We start from the raw sequence: 20,437 nt of genomic DNA, 5'->3' as shown, positions 1-20,437 counted from the left end.
AAAAATTGTACTGAAATGGGACACCCACTCCCCCTCTGGGATGTTTGTTCCAAGGGCTGTGTCGTTTGGATTTTCAAACACAGGTTTGTTAATTATTTGCCAGAACTTGCTGCTATTCCCCAACACAGATGGGTCTAAAAGGGATTCAATAACGTTCGCCTTAATTTCCTTTTTTCTAATGGCTATTGCTTTCCTATAGGCCAGGCGGAGATTTTTTATCAAATCACAATCTCTGGGTTTAGTTTTTAATGCGTGTTTCAGATCCCTGCTTGCCTTTGAGCAGTTATGATCAAACCATTTGGAATTATTCTCATTATGACCCTTTGTTGGCGCTGTGAGCATGGAGCCAATTTTGGTGACCAGCCCCTCGAACCTGGACAGAATGTTCGAGGGGATTGAATCAGGTGAAAGACAAACAGACAGCTCCTCTTCACATGCGCTGGTTATGTTAGTATACAGGGTATCTTGATTTACCATTGACCATCTAATGCGGCGCCTGCCATTTACGCACCTTAGCGTGCCATGATCAATGCGTGACTGTCGTTTTGCAGTTAATGGACCGCCCAAGTTTATAACAAGGGGATTATGATCACTGTATATACTAGTGAGAATAGAAAAATGCAAGACCCATTGAACAACATCTGGAGATATTAATATATGATCGATAAAGGAACCCTGCCCGTGCCCTTTAAAGGTTGGGGTGTCAAAGATTTTTGTATCGGGGACCAACGACATAGCTACAGTCAAATTGTGTTCATTCATTAGGTCGTTTAGGTTCTTGCCACCCCTACTATGGGAGAAGTGAAAACCTTCCTCATTATTACACCCTAAGGACCCCATTGGCGTACTAGCTGGATTACCACATGGTTGAACATTAAAATCACCTGCTATCAACAAATGCCGTGATACATTGTAAACATTTTTGCTCAGAATATCATTTAGGGAGGCAATATTGCAAGTTTCATTACTACTGTTAGCATTATAAAAATTAACCAGTGTCAGCACATTCTTGCCATTTTTTATATCAATCTTCTGTAAATTCAAATTTACATTGTGGTAGTTGCTTGTATTACAGCGCAGACATTGGTTAATGAAGATGGCCAAGCCACCCTTGGCTCTACCCCTGGTCGAGGCAACTGCTGGAATAATAAAGCTTAGAAAACCCTCAATATGGACATTGTTATCCTCTATCCAGGTTTCTTGGAGAAACACAATGCTAAATTTTCTAATGAATGTTAGCCATACTGGATCTCGTAGCTTATTTGCCAAGCCTGCAATATTCCAGGAGATTAAATTTACACTGTCTTCGGGAGCAGGGCAAGTAACAGACTCTCTGGTTGATTGGGTAGATGTTGAAGTAGGCAACGCTGCGCCTACCACCACCAGGCCCACGGTACTCACTGCATCTGACTCCCGATGCTCGGATGTGTCACTATTAACTAGCCTTATATCTGGTAGAAGTGTAGAAGGCACCTCGATTTCCCCAGAGGACACTGTAAATGGTACTTTAGGGGGACTACTGTTTTTAACAGCAATTGTTAGGGCAGTGTGTGTATTTTTATCATTGCAACGACCCCCTAGCTTCTCAGGTGACCTTGAGGTACATGAAACACTTACCCCACCCCCCCCGTAGCTTCTGCATTCCTTAAACATCAATCGCAGTCCTCTAGGCCGCTAAAGGCCGCGAACCTGTTGGAAAGCTCTAGGGGCGTAAATGGTAACAAATTTGACATGTTCCCATTGAATCCTGTTTTATAATTAAAAGGTATAGTATTCCACCCGTGTATAACTGGTGGTGGAGCCAGTTGGTGCATGTATACAGGGTTTAGAGCGGACTCAATGTTGAGGAACTGGGAAGTGGTGAAAGTATTGTTATTATGGTATTGTGTGGGGAAGACAGTAGATCTGGGGTAAAAATATGTCAGGGGGCGTGGTACTATGCAGTTCTTTTCATTTCCGTAAGGCCAATTCAAGATATGTTGTACGGCTTTTCTGTCTCTAAAGTTTATGACCACGACATCGCCACCAATGTCCTTCGCTCTGCCCCCCAACCAAGACATATTTACAACAAGGGGTGGTGAGGGACAGAGTCTCTGAATTAAACAGAATACTCTCACCCAGTCAAAAGATCAGGGCTAGATCCAACACCGTTTTTTAGCTCACTGCACCATCCCAGTTTCAGAACCTGGCTGTATGCAAATTAGTCTGTTCCTGTCCCAGTGCATGATGGGAACAGGGCAAACCAAACTACAAAAGCCAATTCTTACACTGGGAAGGAAACAAGCTACCGGGGACCGGTTTCTGGCATTTCAGCCTCTTCGGCCCGGCTTGCTTGAATCCTGATGGTGCAATGAGCAAGGGACTCACATCTGAGTATACCCTTCCACGCTTAGGGTGGACAAAAATATTTACAACAAGGGGTGGTGAGGGACAGAGTCTCTGAATTAAACAGAATACTCTCACCCAGTCAAAAGATCAGGGCTAGATCCAACACCGTTTTTTAGCTCACTGCACCATCCCAGTTTCAGAACCTGGCTGTATGCAAATTAGTCTGTTCCTGTCCCAGTGCATGATGGGAACAGGGCAAACCAAACTACAAAAGCCAATTCTTACACTGGGAAGGAAACAAGCTACCGGGGACCGGTTTCTGGCATTTCAGCCTCTTCGGCCCGGCTTGCTTGAATCCTGATGGTGCAATGAGCAAGGGACTCACATCTGAGTATACCCTTCCACGCTTAGGGTGGACAAAAATATTTACAACAAGGGGTGGTGAGGGACAGAGTCTCTGAATTAAACAGAATACTCTCACCCAGTCAAAAGATCAGGGCTAGATCCAACACCGTTTTTTAGCTCACTGCACCATCCCAGTTTCAGAACCTGGCTGTATGCAAATTAGTCTGTTCCTGTCCCAGTGCATGATGGGAACAGGGCAAACCAAACTACAAAAGCCAATTCTTACACTGGGAAGGAAACAAGCTACCGGGGACCGGTTTCTGGCATTTCAGCCTCTTCGGCCCGGCTTGCTTGAATCCTGATGGTGCAATGAGCAAGGGACTCACATCTGAGTATACCCTTCCACGCTTAGGGTGGACAAAAATATTTACAACAAGGGGTGGTGAGGGACAGAGTCTCTGAATTAAACAGAATACTCTCACCCAGTCAAAAGATCAGGGCTAGATCCAACACCGTTTTTTAGCTCACTGCACCATCCCAGTTTCAGAACCTGGCTGTATGCAAATTAGTCTGTTCCTGTCCCAGTGCATGATGGGAACAGGGCAAACCAAACTACAAAAGCCAATTCTTACACTGGGAAGGAAACAAGCTACCGGGGACCGGTTTCTGGCATTTCAGCCTCTTCGGCCCGGCTTGCTTGAATCCTGATGGTGCAATGAGCAAGGGACTCACATCTGAGTATACCCTTCCACGCTTAGGGTGGACAAAAATATTTACAACAAGGGGTGGTGAGGGACAGAGTCTCTGAATTAAACAGAATACTCTCACCCAGTCAAAAGATCAGGGCTAGATCCAACACCGTTTTTTAGCTCACTGCACCATCCCAGTTTCAGAACCTGGCTGTATGCAAATTAGTCTGTTCCTGTCCCAGTGCATGATGGGAACAGGGCAAACCAAACTACAAAAGCCAATTCTTACACTGGGAAGGAAACAAGCTACCGGGGACCGGTTTCTGGCATTTCAGCCTCTTCGGCCCGGCTTGCTTGAATCCTGATGGTGCAATGAGCAAGGGACTCACATCTGAGTATACCCTTCCACGCTTAGGGTGGACAAAAATATTTACAACAAGGGGTGGTGAGGGACAGAGTCTCTGAATTAAACAGAATACTCTCACCCAGTCAAAAGATCAGGGCTAGATCCAACACCGTTTTTTAGCTCACTGCACCATCCCAGTTTCAGAACCTGGCTGTATGCAAATTAGTCTGTTCCTGTCCCAGTGCATGATGGGAACAGGGCAAACCAAACTACAAAAGCCAATTCTTACACTGGGAAGGAAACAAGCTACCGGGGACCGGTTTCTGGCATTTCAGCCTCTTCGGCCCGGCTTGCTTGAATCCTGATGGTGCAATGAGCAAGGGACTCACATCTGAGTATACCCTTCCACGCTTAGGGTGGACAAAAATATTTACAACAAGGGGTGGTGAGGGACAGAGTCTCTGAATTAAACAGAATACTCTCACCCAGTCAAAAGATCAGGGCTAGATCCAACACCGTTTTTTAGCTCACTGCACCATCCCAGTTTCAGAACCTGGCTGTATGCAAATTAGTCTGTTCCTGTCCCAGTGCATGATGGGAACAGGGCAAACCAAACTACAAAAGCCAATTCTTACACTGGGAAGGAAACAAGCTACCGGGGACCGGTTTCTGGCATTTCAGCCTCTTCGGCCCGGCTTGCTTGAATCCTGATGGTGCAATGAGCAAGGGACTCACATCTGAGTATACCCTTCCACGCTTAGGGTGGACAAAAATATTTACAACAAGGGGTGGTGAGGGACAGAGTCTCTGAATTAAACAGAATACTCTCACCCAGTCAAAAGATCAGGGCTAGATCCAACACCGTTTTTTAGCTCACTGCACCATCCCAGTTTCAGAACCTGGCTGTATGCAAATTAGTCTGTTCCTGTCCCAGTGCATGATGGGAACAGGGCAAACCAAACTACAAAAGCCAATTCTTACACTGGGAAGGAAACAAGCTACCGGGGACCGGTTTCTGGCATTTCAGCCTCTTCGGCCCGGCTTGCTTGAATCCTGATGGTGCAATGAGCAAGGGACTCACATCTGAGTATACCCTTCCACGCTTAGGGTGGACAAAAATATTTACAACAAGGGGTGGTGAGGGACAGAGTCTCTGAATTAAACAGAATACTCTCACCCAGTCAAAAGATCAGGGCTAGATCCAACACCGTTTTTTAGCTCACTGCACCATCCCAGTTTCAGAACCTGGCTGTATGCAAATTAGTCTGTTCCTGTCCCAGTGCATGATGGGAACAGGGCAAACCAAACTACAAAAGCCAATTCTTACACTGGGAAGGAAACCCAAGCCGGGCCGAAGAGGCTGAAATGCCAGAAACCGGTCCCCGGTAGCTTGTCTCCTTTCTGGTAAAGAATTGGCTTGGTAGTTTAGTCTGCCCTGTTCCCATGATGCACTGGGCCAGGGACAGACTGATTTGCATATAGCCAGGTTCTGAGCTGGGATGGGGCAGTGAGATAAATAACGGTGATGGATCAAGCCCTGATCTTTGGACTGGGTAAGAGTGGTCTGCTCAATTCAGACACTCTGTCCATCACCACCCCCTTTTGTAAATCGATTTTGGCCACTATAGGTGTGGCAGGGTATACTCAGACATGAGTCCCTTTCTCACTGCTCCATCAGGATTCAAGCAAGCCGGGCCGAAGAGGCTGAAATGCCAGAAACCGGTCCCCGGTAGCTTGTCTCCTTTCTGGTAAAGAATTGGCTTGGTAGTTTAGTCTGCCCTGTTCCCATGATGCACTGGGCCAGGGACAGACTGATTTGCATATAGCCAGGTTCTGAGCTGGGATGGGGCAGTGAGATAAATAACGGTGATGGATCAAGCCCTGATCTTTGGACTGGGTAAGAGTGGTCTGCTCAATTCAGACACTCTGTCCATCACCACCCCCTTTTGTAAATCGATTTTGGCCACTATAGGTGTGGCAGGGTATACTCAGACATGAGTCCCTTTCTCACTGCTCCATCAGGATTCAAGCAAGCCGGGCCGAAGAGGCTGAAATGCCAGAAACCGGTCCCCGGTAGCTTGTCTCCTTTCTGGTAAAGAATTGGCTTGGTAGTTTAGTCTGCCCTGTTCCCATGATGCACTGGGCCAGGGACAGACTGATTTGCATATAGCCAGGTTCTGAGCTGGGATGGGGCAGTGAGATAAATAACGGTGATGGATCAAGCCCTGATCTTTGGACTGGGTAAGAGTGGTCTGCTCAATTCAGACACTCTGTCCATCACCACCCCCTTTTGTAAATCGATTTTGGCCACTATAGGTGTGGCAGGGTATACTCAGACATGAGTCCCTTTCTCACTGCTCCATCAGGATTCAAGCAAGCCGGGCCGAAGAGGCTGAAATGCCAGAAACCGGTCCCCGGTAGCTTGTCTCCTTTCTGGTAAAGAATTGGCTTGGTAGTTTAGTCTGCCCTGTTCCCATGATGCACTGGGCCAGGGACAGACTGATTTGCATATAGCCAGGTTCTGAGCTGGGATGGGGCAGTGAGATAAATAACGGTGATGGATCAAGCCCTGATCTTTGGACTGGGTAAGAGTGGTCTGCTCAATTCAGACACTCTGTCCATCACCACCCCCTTTTGTAAATCGATTTTGGCCACTATAGGTGTGGCAGGGTATACTCAGACATGAGTCCCTTTCTCACTGCTCCATCAGGATTCAAGCAAGCCGGGCCGAAGAGGCTGAAATGCCAGAAACCGGTCCCCGGTAGCTTGTCTCCTTTCTGGTAAAGAATTGGCTTGGTAGTTTAGTCTGCCCTGTTCCCATGATGCACTGGGCCAGGGACAGACTGATTTGCATATAGCCAGGTTCTGAGCTGGGATGGGGCAGTGAGATAAATAACGGTGATGGATCAAGCCCTGATCTTTGGACTGGGTAAGAGTGGTCTGCTCAATTCAGACACTCTGTCCATCACCACCCCCTTTTGTAAATCGATTTTGGCCACTATAGGTGTGGCAGGGTATACTCAGACATGAGTCCCTTTCTCACTGCTCCATCAGGATTCAAGCAAGCCGGGCCGAAGAGGCTGAAATGCCAGAAACCGGTCCCCGGTAGCTTGTCTCCTTTCTGGTAAAGAATTGGCTTGGTAGTTTAGTCTGCCCTGTTCCCATGATGCACTGGGCCAGGGACAGACTGATTTGCATATAGCCAGGTTCTGAGCTGGGATGGGGCAGTGAGATAAATAACGGTGATGGATCAAGCCCTGATCTTTGGACTGGGTAAGAGTGGTCTGCTCAATTCAGACACTCTGTCCATCACCACCCCCTTTTGTAAATCGATTTTGGCCACTATAGGTGTGGCAGGGTATACTCAGACATGAGTCCCTTTCTCACTGCTCCATCAGGATTCAAGCAAGCCGGGCCGAAGAGGCTGAAATGCCAGAAACCGGTCCCCGGTAGCTTGTCTCCTTTCTGGTAAAGAATTGGCTTGGTAGTTTAGTCTGCCCTGTTCCCATGATGCACTGGGCCAGGGACAGACTGATTTGCATATAGCCAGGTTCTGAGCTGGGATGGGGCAGTGAGTTAAATAACGGTGATGGATCAAGCCCTGATCTTTGGACTGGGTAAGAGTGGTCTGCTCAATTCAGACACTCTGTCCATCACCACCCCCTTTTGTAAATCCCCAACCAAGACAGGCGCCGGACATGGACTATCTCTCCATTTATCGCAATGGGTTTGGGTCTATAAAGAGAGAGCCAATGCGTTATTCTATTTTTTAGTTGTGAGTATCCCTCTCTTTTACCATTGGGCAGTTCTGGGACCCCAGTGAGTATGACCACGTACGGTAATGCTTCTGGGGGAAGTTCTGTGGGTGGTGTCCTAGACTGGCCCCCTCTTCCCCAGTTATTCTCCTTCCCTTCAGGTCTAGGGGATCTTTCCGGGAGAGTACTAGGTTCCCTGGATGGAATATTGGCGGAAGTGGTTGTGTTACTAGGTGGTAATAAGATAGTAGGTTTACCCTGTATAGCGGTTGGAGCTGTTGATAAAGAGTTTTTACAGGTATTGCCGCCATGTGCTTTCGGTGCCTCATTTGAGGGATTAGAGGCGGCTGGAGTTGCTACAGCTACCTGGCTATTGCTTGTGCTAGGTTTAGATGGTGTAAGACCCACGGTGTTTTTTAAGAGGGATTGGGTTGTTGTGATGACTTGTTGGTGCTGTACTTTAGATTGTCCTTGTTGAAGTACAAAATTCCCTAACACAGTCAAATCCCCCTCAATTTTACATAGACGTGCCTCCATCCCCCTGAATCTGTCTGACAAAGCAAGCATGTAACTACGTATAATCAACTCAATATTGTCCAGAAGTGACTTGGGAGTGGCGGATTGCAAGTCCTCCTCCATCTGGATATGAGTGGTATCTGAATCTGTAGATGCTTGAGGTAAAGATATCGGTAAAGTAGGGCTGACTGTTATGGTTTGGTTTGTTTCAAGAGCTCCCATTGATGGTATTGTAACAGTATTCTTCTTTTTACCAAACTCGGTGTGACTTATTTTGGGCTTATTAGCTATTGTGGTTTTCCTTCTTCTTTTAGGTGGAGGGGGCCCATGCGTTTTATGTGTCACTAGCCTCGAGTTTTTGCCTCTTACGACTTTACCAGGCCTTATTGTAGGGGATATCAGGATCTTAGGGATGTTATTATGTTCATTGGTCACTGTAGAAATGGTTTCTTGAGTTTGAGTGGGTGACAGTGCCGGAGCTAAACATTCTTGGAGGAGCAAGGGTACGCTGGAGGTCAGTAAGGTGTTGTCTGCTGGAGTGCTGATCAGATCGTCGTCTAAAGAAACAGACATTATGGGTTCTGAAAATGTTCTGTTTTTAATGCGCTCAATAGAGCGACGGCGGTCTGCCCTCCTCTCGGCTAACAAAAGCTCCTTATTACCATCTACGGCTGGTTTGAGAAAATAGTCATTCAGTGTTCGGTTGATGATGTTTTTGTCCAACCCCACAAGAGCAGGGCTTGTAGCCACAGCAGCCATTCAGTGGTGAGGGGTAATAACAAAGTGGACACAACAGAAACAGTAACTTACGTGGTCCTTATGCCAGGGTCTCTGGCCCAGCCCGGCCTCTTCTAGCCGATGAGGGCCGTAGAGGGCCCGCCCTTTGCCCGGGCTTCGCCCCGGGCGTCCCGCTCGCGTCCCGCGTTGCGGGCGGAGACCCGTTTTGTAGCGCCGCCTGGCGCTAGATGATGACGCACTCCTATGCGCGATAGCGGTGCCCCCTGGGAAGGCTAGTTCCTGCTACCTGCGGCGCTGATGCTTCTCGCGTCCCGGCAGGGAGGAACCAGCAGTTTGAAGCGGTCAGGTGCGTGGGCGTCCCAAACAGCAGGCAAACGTTCTCCCTCCTCGTGCAAGCCTCCACGGACCCGTCTGTGTCGTTTAGCAGTTCGCTAAACGACACAGTGCTGCATTCACACGTCACGTGGTGGAATCAATCCTAAATTATACTCTTTATTTGCATTTAGGTTATTTATGGTCAGTAAAAGAACAGAATAACCTCAAAGTGACAGTCTCTCTGACGGAACATAATTCAATTTATATTCACCCCCCCCCCCCAAACCGCACTTCGTGGATTTTCTCACCCGCGCCACCCCCACCCACACTCCGCTGATTTTTGCACCCCCTGCCTCCACTCCCTGGATTTTCTCACCCCCCCCCCTTCCCCCGCCCGCACTCCACTGTCCGTGCATTGTGGTTTCTTGGTTAGTGTCCTTTCAGTGTTTTTTTTATTTATTTATTTATTTTAACTGCTCTAACACTTCCCATAGCACCAGCAGCTATAATATTGCTCAGTATGCAAAAGTATGCTAATTTATTTTATAGCTTCTATTTTCATTGCTGAAGTAACATGCACCTAGGTTTTTACTTTATAAGTAACTAGCTACTGGTTAGAGAAGCCATGTTTCAGATCATAGCCCTGTTACTTTTGACACGTCGTCATTCGAAGCTTGTAAGAAAGCTGGCTGGGGTTCAAAGTGCTGACGAGGTGGCGTTTGCAGTCCCTCCTGGGCTGATGAAGGTGTAGCTCCTGTTGAACTATCTGTTCATGCTCTTTGGCTATAATTCAGGGATGGGAGCTGCATCCGCCATATTGGCCAGATTGTGACTTTTTGAGGCTAGAAATAAGCCAGCTGTTTCCCATAACGATAGCCGATCATAAACTCCATAAATTGGTATATTATAACTTTTATATAATGCTGAAAGCTGGGTCAATTAATAAATCATACAGTGGATATACAATTAATTCCACCGCCTACTGGTACCAAAAAGGACTTTTGTAACATTGGACACAGTGGTCGTTGACACACGTTGGAGTGGTACACACAACTCTGTAAATTGCTTTCACTTTTTACATTGTTCATTTTTTTTCCGTTTATCATCTGTTGTACGAGGATATCTGAAAGAACGCTGACTGGATATCACTCTGATATTCTGATGAGCATTGGCTTGCCAGAATCCATAGTTTTTGTTTCTATCTTTGGAAATAAAACAAATTAAGCATTGCCTCAGCGTGCTTACTAATAAAATGTAAACACTGTGCTAATGATATTTTTTATACCAACATCATACAGCTTTTCTGTAGAGCTGGTCTTTGCCACATTAAACATGTTCTTGCATTTTTACACTATTGAATAGCCATACTTTGGTGTCGCCAGGAGGAAACAGGGCACACATGACGATATCTGCAGTTTCCTTAGTTGATGGACTTGCCAAGATTGCTATAGTAATCTACAGCCACACAGCATTTACTGAAACCCTTGTGCTCCCCATAGCACGTCTGCAGCTTGTTTGCCTTTAAGTAACATTTATGCATTTTCTTGTTGTGGTTGTAGTTTTCATGCGCCCCATGCTTCACTTTCATGTTAATAGAGGCCGCGCCCCTTTCTTTAGACAAGCTGTCTAAATAAAGGTCTGCAGCCGATAATACAGTGAAACCGTGCATTGAGCACTTTTATAAAACAGTATTTGTTTGCCTTGCGGCCTGTACTGTGCAACCGAAACGAGGTGAGTGGAGAGAAGCCCCCTGTGTGCCGATGGCAGACGACGGGGGTGGTCAGTAAAGCTGTAGGCTCTGCTGTCTCTGGGCAGCATTTCATGCTCCTATTTCTATACGTGACTTGGGCACAGAGGCTGAGTGCAAACAGGATGGAGGCAAGCAATAATGCAAACACGCCTCAAGACGTATCTTTTATGGGAACGGAGCTTGATTTTTTAACCATACCAAAAAAATATTGATCTGGTTTCATCCGGTGCACTCTCGTGTTTGTGTGCTTTGTAATTTAGCCGGAGCAGCAGCACTTTGTCCTTTATTCTGTTGTTCAGTGTATGCGAATAAGTTTATATTGTGCTGGTTCCTAACACCCCATTGACCCATTCCATCTCCCACACACACAAACACACCGGTGCCACGCCATCAGCTCCGCCATGATTTTGCTTCTCCAGATTAGAACCCACAGGGGAATTACACAAGCGCACAACCCTATTATGGCCTTTGGGGGGTTACCCTGCGAAGTGTGCCTAGGTTTCGGAAAGAAGCTCTGCTCACTGGCTCGAGATGGATTCTCACAGAAATTAACACCTAGTGCGTTTTTACATGTGATGTTTCTCTTTACAAAGATAATGATGCGCTCAGTCATCACCTTAACACAGGGGTCTTCAAACTGTGGGGCGGGACCCCCAGGGGGCCGTGGAGTGATAGGAAGGGGGTCGCGCAATCCCTTCCCACTTCTGCCCAGGTCCATAGCTTCAGCCCCCCTCCTTCCCCGTAGTGTCTCTCAGCACGGGGTGCTGCAGTGCAGCTCGTGCTGCTGGGGGCTCGGCTGGGAGGTGTCTGAAGTCTTATCTCCGGCGGCCTGAGCTTTTCACAGGTCTTTAAAGACCATTTGCATATTTACATGACTTTGTTAACTGGTTATCTAGGCTTAGTTTTTTTAATGGTTCCAGTACCCCCTGGGCCCCCACTCTGCCTATTCCTTACATTTGGATTTTTACACTTACTGCTGTAGTGTGAGAATGCATTTAACTAAAAGAAATATAAAGTTGGGTAGCCAAAAGAAAAATGCCTGCTGTGTGTTGTTTAAAGAGCCCGCAGAGACCTGCTCTTGACACTAATTTTTTTTTTTTTATTAAACAAGCCGTAGGATAAACATTGGTACATTAAATACTTCATAATTGGACAAAAATTTCCAGACAATAAACAAGGGACAAAACTACACAAACTGCAATAACGTACGAACAAAAAAATTTTCCTTTCATAAAGTGCTAAAACAAAGACGTAGTCAGATTGGAAAAAAAAAATTTTTAATTTTTTTTTTTATTAAACAAGCCGTAGGATAACCTGCTCTTGACACTAAATAGAGTTATGAATAAAAAAGTATGTATTAATTAGCTATGTGACTTTTCTGTCTTTGCTCTCTTTAATTATCAGTCATGGATCATTGAGGCAGCCCTAGAACACAATTAAAAGTGCTTTCTATTTATATTTGCTGTTCTAAGTATTCACAGATAAGTGCTAAAAATACAGCTTTAGGTGACTGCTTATTTCTGGGCCATAAAAATAATGAGCTGTATCAGCACATTATTTATTTCCTCCACCCTCGATCCCTGATTAATGCCAATTATAGCAATAGTTTAACTTATATCTGAAACCCTACGCTTCAAGTTTCTGGGATTGCACCCTGCATTCAGACAACTCACTCCTCATTCTCGCCTTCACTTTCACACTCGCCCTGCACTCACAGCGATCACAATGCATTCACACTGATCACCATGCACGAATAGTGATCACAATGCACACACTGATCACAATGCTCTCACACTGATCACAATGCACTCACACTGATCACCATGCACTCACACTGATCACCATGCACTCACACTGATCACCATGCACTCACAGCAATCACAATGCACTCACACCATTCACCCGCTCACCCTGCACTCACACTGATCACGCTGCACTCACACTGATCACCATGCACTCACAGCAATCACAATGCACTCACACTGATCACCATGCACTCACACCATTCACCTGCTCACCCTGCACTCGCACTGATCACAATGCACTCACACTGATCACAATGCACTCACATCATTCACTCGCTCACCCTGCACTCTCAGTGATCACAATGCACTCACATTGATCACCATGCACTCACAACATTCACCCGCTCACCCTGCACTCACAGTGATCACTCTGCACTAACAATGCGCTTGCGCTGTTCACCCTGTACCTCATCCTGCAGTCACATGAGCACACTACTCACCCTGCACTCATGTGACACTTCACTCACCTGTCCCCCCCCCCCCCTCACTGCTCAATATGTAGCTCACTCAGACAAGGCCATCACTAACCATCCATTAAGTTGTCCCACTCTGCACTTGCAGCCGAACCCAAATTCATATGGTCACCTCACTCACCCTGCAGTCACTCCTTTTACCCTACTCTCACACTGTTGCATCGCTCACTGTGCAGTCACTTGGGTACTCTTGTCACCCACACAGGGTTTAGAAATTTTTGTCAGGTGGGGGTCCTTACGCCTGAAAATGTTGACAGGGGGGTCTCAGCATCCAAAAGTTTGAAGACCTCTGCCTTAACACAAACCCTCCATCTTCCTTCTCACCAACCAGTGCTTAATTAGGTCTGGGTGGTACCGTAAGCACAGAAAATGTTCTGAAACCATTGTTTGGCAGTAGAAAATATAAAATAACATACAACTATTATTTGGAATAGGTGCACACCTCATTGCCCCCTCCACTCTGCACTATTGATAGCTGAGCCACTGGTCCAAATATTCAGTAAACGAGCACTAAAAACTACAATATTAATGGCCTTTTAGTGAGTTTCATGAAATAGCTCCACTGGGAGAAACAGCTGTCCATTCTGTATTTGTTGGGTGCGCTGCAAACAGAGGCGGCCACATGCTGACGAGCTTTGCGGGGGTCAACAGGGGGTAAAAGACATTGTCATTTACAACCCCATTACTTGTTACCCTGGCCACTGGTTGCACCGCATTAGTACTAGTTGGACACCCAAATACTGCACTAAGCAACAGAGGTGACCAGTGACCCTTAACCTGCCACTGACAGATCAGATATGTGGTGCGTGATGAGCAGTACTTCCACGCTCGTGGAGTTAAGCAAGTAGCCTTTGCTGGCTGTCATCTTATATTGTCTTGCACTGGCACTTTGTCGCTAAATTTTACTCATTTTAATTTAGGAGGGGGGGGGGGGGCAGTTTTTGTTAATTACATCTGATGCCTTAACAAATGTCTAAATGGCGAATGTTGTACTATTTCTCGAGTCCATTATAGGAAAGAATGAGGTGGCATTTATAAGCGCCCAGTTACCGGAGGGCATCCCAGCACTGATAGTGACGCAGATTCAGACTTCGAGCATATCAAGGGAAGAGGAAAGTTTTCAGTTGCTTTCGGAAGTTCAAGTAGTTTGACTGTAGACTAATGCGAGGGGTGAGGTGGTTCCATAGCTTAGCTGTATTGTACGAAAAGAGGGAATCTCCACTTCGCGTTCGTTTTATTTTTGGGACTGTAGTGGGTGAAAAAAAAATAAAAAGCATTTGCAATGCAATAGGTCTCGCATTACTAAATGTTTCAGTTATTGGCGTGCATTATTATCAGCAACGCTAATAGCTCAAACTTTAACTAATGCGAGACCTATTGCATTGCAAATGCTTGTTTAGGACGTGTGCCCTGCAAACATGGCAAGTTGTACTGTTTGGCTACCTGACGACACTTAAAAACATAGGAGCTAATCATTAGTCCAGCCTACGACATGTGACCTACCTTGGGAAGGGGAAAAAGGGGGAAAGGTACAAGTGCAGGCAATGATTTTCCAGGTGGTTTGCTAAGCTACTTTATTTGTTACTGTAAAATGTCCACAATATGGCAAAGTATATTAAGCAACCGCCTACCTGTACGATAGACACCTAAAGCAGAAGACAAAGACTTATCTCAAGTTGAAATTAACATTTATTGCATCAAAATGCAGATTTGGTTGCTAAGCAAGCGGTGATATGGCTTCTCTGGCGATATTTATTTTTTGGTAAATGACTGCGCAGGAGCAATTTCAGACTCTGCCGAATGTAGGCACCGAATCGGAATGAGAAGGTGTTTGATGGGGAAGGGCGGGTCCGCGGCAGACTGGTGATTCTGGTCCGGGTCTTCCTCCTCTGGCTGGCAGACTGGCAGTAGCGGCACACAATTAGGCCAACGCCAGGCACACACACAAACACACAGAAGTCCACAGTTCAGTGGTCGAGTCCGGTGACCGGTCCCGAAAAATGTAAAGTAAAAAAAAAAGGCTCAAAACGTGCTCTGCACATCCAGAAGTACCGTGGCTGGGTAACCTAAAGCTGTTCTCACCAATGAGAGCCCTCCTGCAGTGTACCAGCGAGCTCTAGGATTGGCTGATGCATTTTAAGCCAATCCTAGATCGCCTGTTTGTCGTCCACAGCAAAAGATTGGAGCAACGGTTGCTACGGACGGTTGGTCAGCCTAACTTACTGGGACTTTTAAAGATAACGTCCAACATACATTGTCTTGGAACTTTTGTTGTTTACAGATGAAGGTGGTACGGGAAATCCCTGGTCCCGGGAGGCGTGTCCAAAACTCTGCTTTCTGACTCGGGAGCATAGTTGGCCGTGTTTTGTTCATCCTCGTCTAGTACTCTGCTTAGGGTAAGTTCCACAGTCGGCACGAGCCGTGTCGGATTCTTCCCACTCTCCGTGCTCTTTACGAAAAGCGGACACATTCCTATACTCAATCAATCACTCTACCCAATAACTTTATTTGCGGTACTTCGGCAGCATAAAAGCACAGCTCAAAGTAAAAACAAGAGAATGAAATACATTCCATGATCATCACAAACATTATAAAATCAATGTTACAACATAAAAAATACATTCAATATTAATTGCAAGGGTCATAGTATCATAGTAACAAGCATTATGAATGCAATGGGTCTCGCATTTACGCGAGACCTATTGCACTGCAAATGGGAGGCATACATGCCAACATTTTAGGAAAGGGACGTGGGAGATTTAAAATAAAAAATCAGGAGAATTAAAAATTTCTCATTGACTTCCATTGTAGAAAATGCAATTTCAGATGAATTTCAGGCGGGAGACAGCTGAAATAAAGCCATTTTTGGCAAGAAAAATCGGTAGTCTCCCTCCTGAATCGGGTCTATTGGCATGTATGATTGTAGGCATCACAAACGACAGGAGAGAGGGTGGGCAGGGGGAGAAGGCACAGACAACGGGAGGGAGGACGAAGGCACAGACAACGGGAGAGCAGGCAGGGGGCGAGAAGGCATGGACAACTGAAAGGCAAGGGTACAAGGCACGGACAGCGGAAGGGCGGGTGGGGGGGAGAAGGCACAGAAAATAGGAGGGAGGGCCGGCCGAGGAGGGGGAGAAGGCACGACAACTGGAGGGATGGGGAGGAGTATAGAAGGCACCAAAGCATGTTGTGCCTGCAGTAGGAGAACCTCATTGAAGAAAATAGTGCTCATAGTCTAAATAACACTTACCGTGTAACAACCGAAGTAAAGGGGCCAGTCACCCTGAGAGGTGACAAATGAAGAGGTGGCAGTACTAAGGAGGGACTAACAAGCCTATTGACGAATCAGAGTCCAGCATTTTGGACAGACAATGACACAAGCCAGTGGCAAGTATGGGCGGGGCTTCTATTTCCTACTTCTTTACAATAAGTTTCGCAGAGCAGCACATGCAAGCTGGCTCTAGGCTCGACCTAAAAGGAATAACGCAAAGGATTAAGTATAAAAACAAACTGCATATACAACTAAGATTGCCCTATCATCCTTCTGTCCATTTGGCTGCCAGCTTCTAAAAAGTTAAAACCAGTAATAAAAGAGAAATCCAGTACCATCTATAAACCAGTGCGAAACTGACCCATTGCCCAGCTGCAAACTGCATTCTTTCTACGATTCAGAATTTGCCATATAAAAGATGCCATAGAATAACATAGCAGAGGACAATGCAGCTGCTGATGAAACAGTAGCACTGGCCTACACTGATGACATGTAAATACTTTAAAAATAGTAAAATCCCGGAATTTTATAATAAAGACAAAAGAAAATATTATGCAAATTATATTGGATGTATTCCTCATCACAGGGACAAGGGACAAGGGGCAATCTCAGATATCGAATAGCAGTTTAAGGGATATCAGACCATAAAGGAAAGGTAATTAAAACAAAATCTTGTTAATATAAAACAATGCTGTTGTTCTGAATGGAAGATAAATAAAATTGAGTGCCTTCCTGTATGGGAACCAACTTATAAAAGGACACAGTAGACTTATGTATATCGGCATTTTCTGTATTTGAATTAACGTTGGCCAAAAACCTTTTTGTCAGCATAGCCGTTGGGCAGCCGCCGCAAGCGGAGTGAGAGGTGAATAGGTCTGATTGGCTAATCTGCTCCAGGATGGTTTTACCATACAGTAAGCAAGGTATCTCGAGGGCTGCGCTGAGTTCTGCACAATTCTCAAAGTCAAGACCATTTAGTGGGACAGAATCCCTGACCCAAATCGATTGCCAGAGCAAAACTTGGGTCAACTTAATTTTATCCTCTATGCATGGGATACCCAGCTCATCGTGGCAAATAGAGTTTGGACACCCACGGAAAACTGCTAAGAGTTTTTTGAGGTAGGAGTTTTCGCCCCACTGTATACCATAGCAATCGGCCACACCCTAAATTTCTGACCCATATGTGGCACGGACTTTGCTGAATAAATAGTCAGCAACTCCTTCACAGGTTTGGTGTCCAACATCTTACTCTGTGTCCCTACTAACATCTTTTCAAACTTGGCAATTCTATTAGAGACCATAGTGTTCCACTTACATTTGGTATAAAAAAAGGACACCTAAATAGAAAAAAAAGGACTCTGTCTCAGCTACTTTAATGTTTTTAATGCAAACGAAGGTCCTGTCTTGGGTCTCCTCCCATATGACATAATAAACGTTTTTCTTTCATTAACATTTAAATCCAGGTCCCTCATGACGCTTATATAATGATCGAATAATCCCTGCAATGCCCTCCCAGTTCTTTCGATTTAAACATCGTCGTACGCAAATAGGAGGATTGGCAGGTTCCCACATGGAGAGTTCTCTAGATCAGAGTAAGAGCTGATTCAATCCTGTTTGTGTGCAGAAAAAATAGGAAGTGGGCGAGGACGCAGCCCTGCATCACTCACTCCTCGCTCTATCCTGAACAGATCTGTGCACTCACCATTCCTTCCATTACGAGCATACTTAGCTATTATTCTGATCTATTGTTCCCATCCTCTTCTTGAAACCATATTGGGTATCTGCCAGGATGTTATTAGCGGTTGCTGAGGCTTCTAATATATGGAGCAGGATACCTCCCATGATCTTATACTGGAAGGAAATTGGTCTCTAATTCTAGGGAAGTGACCGTTCCCCTTTTTAGGTGCATTTGAGACCTCTTGTATATACTTATATGTGTATGTCCTCTGTGAGCTCTGGAGATCCGCCCTAGGACTTGCCTGCTTCTGCTAAGGGACTTTTTTTTCTGTTCAACTGCCTCTATTTAACTGTCTTGATAAAAAGGAAAGGACTAGTAGAGGACAGTAAAATACCAGAGTTGCTTTCTGCTTGTTCAACGGCCTCTATTTAACTGTCTTGATAGAAAACGACCAGTAGAGGTCAGTAAAATACCAGACATGCTTTGTGCTTAGGGACTTTCTTTTTTGCATTTTTCTGGCAACTGCCTCTATTTAACTTTCTTGATAGAAAACGACCAGCAGAGGTCAGTAAAATACCAGAATCCCTTTAGCATTCTATAGATTCCAGTCCATAGAAGTTGTCTTCCACAAGCACCCGTAGACAGTATTATTTTTTTCAAAACTGTTATTTTCAGTGATATGACCACCAAAGGCCCTGACTTTATATTAAAAACAGAGCTTTGGACTATGGACTATACCATTTTCAGCTGAAAGGCAATATTTCTCTCCATGTGTTCCCATACCTTGTGTGTCACGCAGTTTGGTGCTTACTTTCCCTCCATGAAAAAGAACAGTAGATGTTTCAGGACCCAAGCTAATGTTCTGCATAGCTAAATACATATAAGGTCCCAAAGGCGAGACCGATTGCATTGCAAATGCTTGTTTATAGATTTGGGAAATAACTGATCTTTTCCACATCAGGGTGGGTTGGTGGGTCCCACCATTACTACAATATTAAAAACATTTGTGATCAATGGGCCCCACAAATCCTGCCATTCCAAATAGATATCCACAGGAACCCCATCTGATCCAGGGGTCCTATGGAAAAGCAGCCCCATTTGACACCCCCGAAACTGCTTGGCTTATCACCTTTGATTCACCTACGATTCTATTAAAATAATGAGGCAGGCACTGGAAACTGGAAGGCAAGAAACAAGGTTATTTCTCTAGAGGAGAGCACGTCTACCGCAGACACCGGGATGTCTCTCAGGGAGGTGTTCTAACTTCAACTTCAACAGGCTACTTTTATACAGTGCTTCGATAATACAATCTTTATGAGCAGTGTCATGTAAGCTTGGCATCCCCACCCGGACAAGATGCCATACATTCCGGACAGGTTGGTTCGTACCCTCCCAATCATAAACAGTCGGACATATGATGTTTATCGGGCAGCTGGCCTTTGCCTCAGGGTCGAGAACATGTGAGACTGTTCAGGGTTTAACATCCTTCACTATTGATAGGAAAACAAGTTCCATTGTCCATCGGGAGGTGCATTCTTTGGGTTGCAATAAACCAGGTTAGTGCGGGACCTTTTGGTATCTACAATCTTTGGTTACATGCACAAGGATGGGAGGAACAAGGAATGCAGAGGTTTGCGGCGGCAATAGAATGTCTTTTTGAAGCTAACATCGAACGTGGGCATGTCCGCTAGATTATGGCCCTTAGCACACATACCAAGTCGGTCAGAGGGTTATACAGATACTTGTGGTAGTGCCGGTGAAACAGAGGTGAACAACAGAACACAAAATGGTTGCGGTCGATCAAAATGGCTGCGGCCTATGTGCGCCTAGAAAAGGACAATACGACAAGATGGCGCAGGTAATGTTCACGATTATCGGCCCAGGTTTCACAGTCCTACCTCTACAACTTTCCCTTAGGGCGGTCATCACCTCCTCCAGGTCAAATACCAGGGGTTTTGTATCTGCCCCTGTTTTTGAGTGAGTGCCACCCTCTGAGATCCCCGAGTGGCTTGAATAGGTGTTAGAAAAGTGTTTGCTTCATAGCGAGTCTTGAATATGTACGTCCGTTGAGCGTTCTGCCGATTCCCTAAAATAAAAGGAATTTAACACCTCTCCAAAAAGCAGCACTGTTGGGGTGTGGCCAGCTGCAGATGAAGATGGCTGCCATCTGAGTGAGCTGCGATAGCCGCAAGTGAATGAGCCCATAAAATCTGACATAATCCGTTGCTCTGAGGGGAACTAGAAGTACGCAGCTGACTGGATACGTAGTGGCTGCCCCGCAGTGTGAAACGCCCCCTGAGTGACGGCGCAGGACCGGGCAGGTGGCGTAAAGCAAGATCAACCAGTGAAGGTATGATGGTGCCACCCTTGTAGCTCCGGGAGGGAGGAAGACCTGGCGGTTTGCCATAGGAGACAGGGCAACATGCGG

The sequence above is a fragment of the Lissotriton vulgaris genome, chromosome 1_1, assembly GCF_964263255.1.
Source record: "Lissotriton vulgaris chromosome 1_1, aLisVul1.2, whole genome shotgun sequence".
Lineage (NCBI taxonomy): Eukaryota > Metazoa > Chordata > Amphibia > Caudata > Salamandridae > Lissotriton > Lissotriton vulgaris.
The sequence above is the reverse complement of the archived record's forward strand: the minus strand, read 5'-3'. Positions refer to the sequence as shown.